The 10,000-nt window shown below is 49.0% G+C and overlaps 1 protein-coding gene across 1 annotated transcript in view; it reads right to left on the bottom strand.

Annotated features, from left to right (window-relative positions):
• Nucleotides 1–3,743: 3,743 nt before the first annotated feature.
• LOC116937891 (uncharacterized) overlaps nucleotides 3,744–10,000 on the bottom strand; it is a 29,184-nt gene continuing 22,927 nt past the window's right edge. The window contains exon 10 of the mRNA XM_076055059.1: nucleotides 3,744–10,000. This exon is cut by the window's right edge and continues 763 nt beyond it. The gene's annotated coding sequence lies outside the window, so the exon portion shown is untranslated.

Raw genomic sequence — 10,000 nt, 5'->3', positions numbered from 1 at the left:
AGGGGGGCGGCAGCCGCCGTTAGGGGGGCGGCAGCCGCCGGAGTGGGGGGGGAGGGCTGCCCTCCCGTGGTAGCGTCCACGGCCGCCGCCGATGACGAGGAGGAGGAGAAGGAGGAGGAGGAGGAGGAGCCGCCGGCGCCGGCGTGGCGGAGCTTCAGCGTCCGTGACGCCGTCGACGCCATCGCCGAGGCGTGGGCCGGCGTGCCGCCCGCGTGCATGAACGCCGCCTGGCGCCCGCTGTGGCCGGCGTGCGTCCGCGACGCGCCCGGGCCGGACGACGAGGAGGAGGAGGGCGACGAGGAGGAGGAGGTGGAGGAGGACGAGGAAGAAGATGACGACGAAGACGACGAAGACGAGGAGGAGGTGGAGGAGGAGGCGTTGCTGCGGCTGGACGATCGGCTGCCGGCGGAGGCCGGGGAGGGCGAGGCCGCGCCGACCGCCCGCCGGCTGTCGCGGGCCCTGGCCCACGTGAGGCGGGCGGCGGCCATCTTCGGCGAGGGCGACACCGACCGCCGGCGCAGCGCCCGGGTGGCGAGGCTCCTCAACGGCGCCGTCGGCTGCTACCGCGACCTCTACGGCCGGAGGATGAGGCGGGCGAAGCGGCTCTGGCTGGAGGCCGCGGCCGCCGGGGGGCGGGCGGGCGGCGGGGGCGGCGGCGGTGGGGCGGCCGCGGCTTCGGTGGCCCCCGAGGGGCTGACGTGCGGCCCCGCGCCGCCCCGGCCGCCGTCGTCAACCGACGCCGTTTCTTGACGGATCTTCGACGCGCGGGTCACAGCAGCTCCCAGCCGCTCCCAGCCTCTCCCAGCCCATCCCAGCCCCTCCCAGCCCCCCCCAGCCCCTCCCAGCCCCCCGGTATCTCCCAGCCCCTCCCAGCCCCTCCCAGCCCCCCGGTTATCTCCCAGCCCGTCCCAGCCCCCCGGTATCTCCCAGCCTCTCCCAGCCCCCCGGTTATCTCCCAGCCCCTCCCAGCCCCCCGGTTATCTCCCAGCCCCTCCCAGCCCCTCCCAGCCCCTCCCAGCCCCCCGGTTATCTCCCAGCTCCTCCCAGCCCCCCGGTATCTCCCAGCCCCTCCCAGCCCCTCCCAGCCCCCCGGTTATCTCCCAGCCCGTCCCAGCCCCCCGGTATCTCCCAGCCTCTCCCAGCCCCCCGGTTATCTCCCAGCCCCTCCCAGCCCATCCCAGCCCCCCGGTATCTCCCAGCCTCTCCCAGCCCCCCGGTTATCTCCCAGCCCCTCCCAGCCCATCCCAGCCCCCCGGTATCTCCCAGCCTCTCCCAGCCCCCCGGTTATCTCCCAGCCCCTCCCAGCCCCTCCCAGCCCCTCCCAGCCCCCCGGTTATCTCCCAGCTCCTCCCAGCCCATCCCAGCCCCCCGGTTATCTCCCAGCCCCTCCCAGCCCCTCCCAGCCCCTCCCAGCCCCCCGGTTATCTCCCAGCTCCTCCCAGCCCCCCGGTATCTCCCAGCCCCTCCCAGCCCCCCGGTATTTCCCAGCCCCTCCCAGCCCCCAGGTATCTCCCAGCCCCTCCCAGCCCCCCGGTATCTCCCAGCCCCTCCCAGCCCCCCGGTATCTCCCAGCCCCCCCCCCGGTTCCTTGCCAGTAACCACTACCACCACCACTGTCTTGCATGAATAATTTCTATGGAATAAAAATATCAAAAAAAACCTCCCAAACTGATTTTTATTTCACCAGGCAATGCCTCCCGAGCTCTCTAAACACACGCACACACACACACGTGCAAACGGCTCGCTTTGGAGCAGCGATCTGGGCTATCGGAAGTGAACTACCCTCGCCTGGTACACACGAGGCTGTGGGTTCGATCCCGACCCTGACGACGCCTGCTGATGCATGATTTAGAGGCCGACCGAAACTGAATTTCTGGTTTCGGCCGAAACCGGAAATTTACTTTCGGGCCGAAACCAGAACTCTGCCGGAGAGAGGCCATTTGTCAACTTTCGGCGCCCAAACCGAATTTCGGTCGGCCTCTCGCATAATTGAAGTCTGCGTCTCTCATCATCGCGGTGGCTAGGAGATGTTGACTACCTCGCCTGGTATACAGGAGACCGTGGGTTCGATCCCAACCCCGGCGACGCCTGCTGCTGCAGATTTTGAGTTTGCGATCGGAAGGGCTTTCGTTAGGCGTGGGTGGTGAAAAAACTCGGGGGTTTAGTCCCTTCGCTTCCGCAGTGCGAAACACGCCCACACCACCGCCACCACCACCACCACCACAGAAGATCCCTCGTGCAGCCTGAACAGACTGTTTGGGGCAAGTGCTGTTATGGCGAGGTGGTGGGTGGCCAGCACCGCACCCCATGCCGCCCTTGCCGGTCCAGCCGGACCTCCTGAATGCCGCAGAGACCCAGGGCGGTACCGGTGCAGCCCCCCCCGACAAGAGCTGCGGGGCAGCCTCTCCTCTGCGGCAGCGAGCGTTCGAACATTCCACGTGGCCGACCGGCAGTGGCTTTTGGCCGTGTCTGGAGGAACCCCCCCCCCCCCTCCCTCCCTCCGAGGGTAAGGATTCAATTCTTCTGGCCACCATACTCTTTGGCTCTTTCGGTAAAGTCACGTGGGTCGAAGAAAACAATACATCACGACGTTGCGATGGATTCCTGCAGTCACGAAAGCTTCGAGTCAAGATCGATCTCCTAGCTCTGCCAAATTTGGGGGTTTGGCCAGGGGACGTCATGGACGCCTGTGCCCCCCGGGGGACTCCGGCACAAGCCGAGTGTTGATATTTTTTTGTTTACGTGGTTTTGCGGTAATTTACTCGAAGGTGGGAGGGGTTACCAGCCCCTCGCACACGTACAGAGCCCCCTTTTTTTCCGCTGCGGTGGCTACAAACGCCATGAGGGGAATGGCCAATCTCAGTTGGCCCTCCCACCCCCCCCCCCCCCCCCATGGCACTGCTCACCACAGCGTTGCCACCACAACCACCTCCACCACCATCACCTCCACCACCACCACAACCTCCATCACCACCATCACCACCACTACAACCTCCATCACTTCTAGATTTTAAAAAAAACTTCCATCACCTCCACCACCACAACCTCCACCACCACAAACTCCATCATCTCCTCCATCACCACCATCATCTCCACTACCACAACCTCCATCACCACCATCACCTCCACCACCATCACCTCCAACACCTCCATCACCACCATCACCTCCAACAGCACCACCACCAACAGCAGCACCACCACCAACAGCAGCACCATCACCACCAAACAGCCCCCGTATAGCCCTAACAAACTTTAGGGGCAAGTGCTGTTAGCGAGCAGCGCCTATGAAGGCCGGCACGGCACACGAGGGGGTGGGTGGCCAGCACCACGCCCGGCCGCCTTTGTCTCCCCCAGTAACGATGTTTACTACGACACACCGCACCAGATGACTCATTTGAGGCCGAGCCGACCTAGGGGAAGGCCCAGGACGGGTTCACTGGTGTTGGCCGTGAGCGGGGATGGAGGTGCTACGTCTACAGCTCCCCCACAACCCCTTTTGAGGATTTATTTCACGTGACCACCCCCCTACCAGGGCTGAACGATTTGGTGAAAATACCCAATTGCGATTTTCCCGACACTGCGATTTGATTTGCGATTACATTTTTTGAAAGCAAAGCTTCAGTTCAATATTCACTGCGTAATAGATTTAAAACGTGCGATGGGAGCATTACCAACCTGATTCCATCGCAATGTGAACTGCTCTTTATATTCCAACGTAAGGACGAGGGCGTGAAAGATACGAATTGCTTCCAAACGTGCATTTATTAAAATGTATTAACCGAACGTAGGACAATTTGTTCCAAGTTAAGTAACGTTAAATTTTGATTTAAAGCTTTCGCGACTGCAGTCATTCATGTTCGTAGCTCTTTCGGTAAAGTCACCACGTTGAAGGGAAACAATAAAATACAAAAAAAATACATGTAAAACAATAAACAAAAATTCTCACGACGTTTCGACCGTAACGCAAACGGTCGTCATCAGGTGTGAAAAAAACCAACGGCAAGAAGCATTTGAAAGAAGTGGCGGTTTGCGTTTATTTAATTAGCTGTAAACGCCGCATTTATTTATTTATTAAAAACCGTTAGCGCCACGGGCAGCGATTTGTCAGTTTATTTAGAAGGACGAGTCCATCTATGTTCTGAAAAGAGGAGGGGGGGGAGACGAAAATTTAATGCACGCTGTCCGAAAGCCACCGTAGGCGCGAACAATCAATTAAGACCCGAAATGGTTGATCAAATCCTTCCAATGATTGCCAAGCCAGGATCCATCTTCTCGGTTGAAATTGATCTCTGTGCTTGCATATGCGGATAGCCTCATGAACGAATCTCTCACGACGTTATAACAATTCAAAATAAAGCAATACCAAGAAGCAAGTAACGGGACTTTTCAAATCGAAAAAAATAAATCGCAGCCTTTGCGATGTGCCATTCGCATCGTTTCAAATGTCGATCGATCGATTTGAAATCGATTCGAAATCGATTGATCGTTCAGCCCTACCCTCCCCCCCCCCGCACACAAAAAAACCACCGAGTATGACGCATTTTGAAAGGTTAAAGTAAATAATTGTATTTGGTGCTCACAAAAACGAATGTAATCGACAATCGGGTGCGTGCTTTTAAAAACGCCCCTTCTGACAAAATGATAGCCCCAGAGAAGTTGCTGCGTTACCAGAAGGACGCTCCCCCCCCAACGGACACCCGGGACGCTCCTCTTTGCGCGCAGAAAGACAGCGGCTGAATTCATCGCACGCGGGAAACTCCCGACAACAAAAATGTATTAATGACGTTGCAAGCATTTTCTTTGAAACCAACTGGCCTACAGCCTTGGCTTCATGGCCCGGTCCACATTAGCAGTGTCACATCCATCAGAGAACTCTACAAGGCGAACAGGACAATGACCGAGCAACCAACGGATCGCTTAAAAACGATTTGGGTCCTTTGGTAAAGTCGCGTAGATAGAAGCATAATATAACAAAAATATTTTTTATTCGTACTATTTGCGTCTTTCGGTAAGGTATATTACAAATAATATTTTTTGTTAATCTTCTATTCGGAACTATATCTTTTAACGAAAGACCCAAATAGTATGAATAGGAAAATAATATTATTTTAATATTATATATTACTTTTAATATTATACTTTAACGATGGACCCAAACAGTATGAATAATAAAATAACATTATTTTAATATTATAAAATAATATTATTTTTAATATTATACTTTAACGAAGGACCCAAACAGTATTAATAGGAAAATAATATTATTTTAATATTATAAATTAATTTTAATATTATACTTTAACGATGGACCCAAACAGTATGAATAGGAAAATAATATTATTTTAATATTATAAATTAATTTTAATATTATACTATAACGAAAGACCCAAATAGTATGAATAGGAAAATAATATTATTTTAATATTATAAAATAATATTATTTTTAATATTATACTTTAACGAAGGACCCAAACAGTATGAATAATAAAATAACATTTTAATATTATAAAGTAATATTACTTATAATATTATACTTTAACTAAAGACCCAAATAGTATGAATAGGAAAATATTATTTTAATATTATAAATTAATTTTAATTTTAATATTATACTTTAACGATGGACCCAAACAGTATTAATAGGAAAATAATATTATTTTAATATTATAAAATAATATTACTTTTAATATTATACTTTAACGATGGACCCAAACAGTATTAATAGGAAAATAATATTATTTCAATATTATAAATAAATTTTAATATTATACTTTAACGATGGACCCAAACAGTATGAATAGGAAAATAATATTATTTTAATATTATAAATTAATTTTAATTTTAATATTATACTATAACGAAAGACCCAAATAGTATGAATAGGAAAACAATATTATTTTAATATTATAAATTAATTTTAATTTTAATATTATACTTTAACGATGGACCCAAACAGTATGAATAGGAAAATAACATTATTTTAATATAAATTAATTTTACTTTTAATATTATACTTTAACGAAGGACCCAAACAGTATGAATAGGAAAATAACATTATTTTAATATTATAAAATAATATTATTTTTAATATTATACTTTAACGAAAGACCAAAATAGTATGAATAGGAAAATAATATTATTTTAATATTATAAATTAATATTACTTTTAATATTATACTTTAACGATGGACCCAAACAGTATTAATAGGAAAATATTATTTTAATATTATAAATTAATTTTAATATTATACTTTAACGATGGACCCAAACAGTATGAATAGGAAAATAATATTATTTTATTATAAATTAACTTTAATATTATACTATAACGAAAGACCCAAATAGTATGAATAGGAAAATAATATTATTTTAATATTATAAATTAATTTTACTTTTAATATTATACTTTAACGAAAGACCCAAATAGTATGAATAATAAAATAACATTATTTTAATATTATAAAGTAATATTACTTAGAATATTATACTTTAACGAAATACCCAAATAGTATGAATAGGAAAATAATATTACTTTAATATTATAAAGTAATATTATTTATAATATTATACTTTAACTAAAGATCCAAACAGTATGAATAGGAAAATAACATTATTTTCACATTATAAAGTAATATTATTTATAATATTATACTTTAACGAAAGACCCAAACAGCATGAATAGGAAGATAACATTATTTTAATATTATAAAGTAATATTATTTATAATATTATACTTTAACGAAAGACCCAAACAGTATGAACAGGAAAATAACATTATTTTAATATCATAAAAGTAATATCATTAATCCCTTCAGGTTAAACCCACGTAAACGCCCGAGAATATTAATTCCCTAGCAATTGCCAAAGGCTTTGAGTCAAGAGATCACCTCCGACAACTCAGGGCTGAGCAGCAGCAGCAGTAGCTGCTGTTGCTGTATCGTAGGACGTGCGTTTTGAGCGCCAGCTATTAAACTTGTGACGCATTTGAAAAAGATGCCTCGCGCGTGTTTTACCGTTTCCGGCAATAACACACGGACATTTAAATCTCGACTTGAAGCTCTCGTGGACTGCAGGGATTCACACACAATCTGCGTGCCTTTTGGCAAAGTCAAAATAATAATAATAATGTTTTTCTATCGGTTCGCTCGCTCGCTCGCCCTGTGGAACAAATGCTGAATCAAAACCGCCACTGCCTCCCCACACCACTGCCCCCCACCACCACTGCCCCCCCCCCCCCACCACTGCCCCCCACACCACTGCCCCCCCCCCAACCGCTACTTCTATCGACGCGACTTTACCCAAAGACGCACGTAGTATAAGACAGGGGGTGTGTATTAAGATGTTTAAACACCACGTGGGGTAATGACTGTAGCCTTTTGCCACAGGAATCAAGTAACCGCATGAAGCACACACGCATGCACGACTAGCAGCGGGTGCTCATACAAACTTCTGGTAAAGTTAATACTGTTATGTGCATCGGCCAGTCTCACCACCAGTGTCTAGTGGGTGGAGTTTGTGTGATCTCCCCCTGTCCTACACAGCGAGTGAGTGGAGTTTGTGTGATCTCTCCCCCTGTTCTACAGAGCGAGTGGAGTTTGTGTGATCTCCCCCTGTTCTACAGAGTGAGTGAGTGGAGTTTGTGTGGTCTCCCCCTGTTCTACAGAGTGAGTGAGTGGAGTTTGTGTGATCTCCCCCTGTCCTACACAGCGAGTGAGTGGAGTTTGTGTGATCTCCCCTTGTCCTACACAGCGAGTGAGTGGAGTTTGTATGATCTCCCCCTGTCCTACACAGCGAGTGAGTGGAGTTTGTATGATCTCTCCCCCTGTTCTACAGAGCGAGTGAGTGGAGTTTGTGTGATCTCCCCTTGTCCTGCACAGCGAGTGAGTGGAGTTTGTGTGATCTCCCCTTGTTCTACAGAGTGAGTGAGTGGAGTTTGTGTGATCTCCCCCTGCTCTACAGAGTGAGTGAGTGGAGTTTGTGTGATCTCCCCTTGTTCTGCAGAGCGAGTGAGTGGAGTTTGTGTGATCTCCCCTTGTCCTACACAGCGAGTGAGTAGGGTTTGTGTGATCTCTCCTTGTCCTACACAGCGAGTGAGTGTAGTTTGTGTGATCTCCCCTTGTCCTACACAGCGAGTGAGTGGAGTTTGTGTGATCTCCTCCTGTTCTGCAGAGCGAGTTAGTGGAGCTTGTGTGATCTCCCCTTGTCCTACACAGCGAGTGAGTGGAGTTTGTGTGATCTCCCCTTGTCCTACACAGCGAGTGGAGTTTGTGTGATCTCCCCTTGTTCTGCAGAGCGAGTGAGTGGAGTTTGTGTGATCTCCCCCTGCTCTACAGAATGAGTGTGTGGAGTTTGTATGATCTCCCCCTGTTCTGCAGAGTGAGTGAGTGGAGTTTGTGCGATCTCCCCTTGTCCGACACAGCGAGTGAGTAGAGTTTGTATGATCTCCCCCTGTTCTGCAGAGTGAGTGGAGTTTGTGTGATCTCACCCTGTCCTACACAGCGAGTGAGTGGAGTTTGTGTGATCTCCCCTTGTCCGACACAGCGAGTGAGTGGAGTTTGTGTGATCTCCCCCTGTATCTACAGAGTGAGTGAGTGGAGTTTGTGTGATCTCCCCCTGTTCTGCACAGCGAGTGAGTGGAGTTTGTGCGATCTCCCCCTGTCCTACACAGCGAGTGAGTGGAGTTTGTGCGATCTCCCCTTGTCCTACACAGCGAGTGAGTGGAGTTTGTGCGATCTCTCCTTGTCCTACACAGCGAGTGAGTAGGGTTTCTGTGATCTCCCCCTGTTCTGCAGAGTGAGTGGAGTTTGTGTGATCTCCCCCTGTTCTGCAGAGTGAGTGAGTGGAGTTTGTGTGATCTCGCCCTGTCCGACACAGCGAGTGAGTGGAGTTTGTGTGATCTCCCCCTGCTCTACAGAATGAGTGAGTGGAGTTTGTGTGATCTCCCCCTGTTCTGCAGAATGAGTGTGTGGAGTTTGTATGATCTCCCCCTGTTCTGCAGAGTGAGTGGAGTTTGTGTGATCTCCCCCTGTTCTGCAGAGTGAGTGAGTGGAGTTTGTGCGATCTCCCCCTGTCCTACACAGCGAGTGAGTGGAGTTTGTGCGATCTCCCCTTGTCCTACACAGCGAGTGAGTGGAGTTTGTGCGATCTCTCCTTGTCCTACACAGCGAGTGAGTAGGGTTTCTGTGATCTCCCCCTGTTCTGCAGAGTGAGTGGAGTTTGTGTGATCTCCCCCTGTTCTGCAGAGTGAGTGAGTGGAGTTTGTGTGATCTCGCCCTGTCCGACACAGCGAGTGAGTGGAGTTTGTGTGATCTCCCCCTGCTCTACAGAATGAGTGAGTGGAGTTTGTGTGATCTCCCCCTGTTCTGCAGAATGAGTGTGTGGAGTTTGTATGATCTCCCCCTGTTCTGCAGAGTGAGTGGAGTTTGTGTGATCTCCCCCTGTTCTGCAGAGTGAGTGAGTGGAGTTTGTGTGATCTCCCCCTGTCCTACACAGCGAGTGAGTGGAGTTTGTGTGATCTCGCCCTGTTCTGCAGAGCGAGTGAGTGGAGTTTGTGCGATCTCCCCCTGTCCTACACAGCGAGTGAGTGGAGTTTGTGTGATCTCCCCCTGCTCTACAGAGTGAGTGAGTGGAGTTTGTGTGATCTCCCCTTGTCCTACACAGCGAGTGGAGTTTGTGTGATCTCCCCTTGTTCTGCAGAGCGAGTGAGTGGAGTTTGTGTGATCTCCCCCTGCTCTACAGAATGAGTGTGTGGAGTTTGTATGATCTCCCCCTGTTCTGCAGAGTGAGTGAGTGGAGTTTGTGCGATCTCCCCTTGTCCGACACAGCGAGTGAGTAGAGTTTGTATGATCTCCCCCTGTTCTGCAGAGTGAGTGGAGTTTGTGTGATCTCCCCCTGTCCTACACAGCGAGTGAGTGGAGTTTGTGTGATCTCCCCTTGTCCTGCAGAGCGAGTGAGTGGAGTTTGTGTGATCTCCCCCTGTATCTACAGAGTGAGTGAGTGG

This window comes from Petromyzon marinus, chromosome 69 (genome assembly GCF_048934315.1).
Source record: "Petromyzon marinus isolate PM22_M1 ecotype Great Lakes invasive population chromosome 69, UKy_Petmar_22M1.pri1.0, whole genome shotgun sequence".
NCBI lineage: Eukaryota > Metazoa > Chordata > Hyperoartia > Petromyzontiformes > Petromyzontidae > Petromyzon > Petromyzon marinus.
This window is presented reverse-complemented; position numbering and strand designations above follow the sequence as displayed.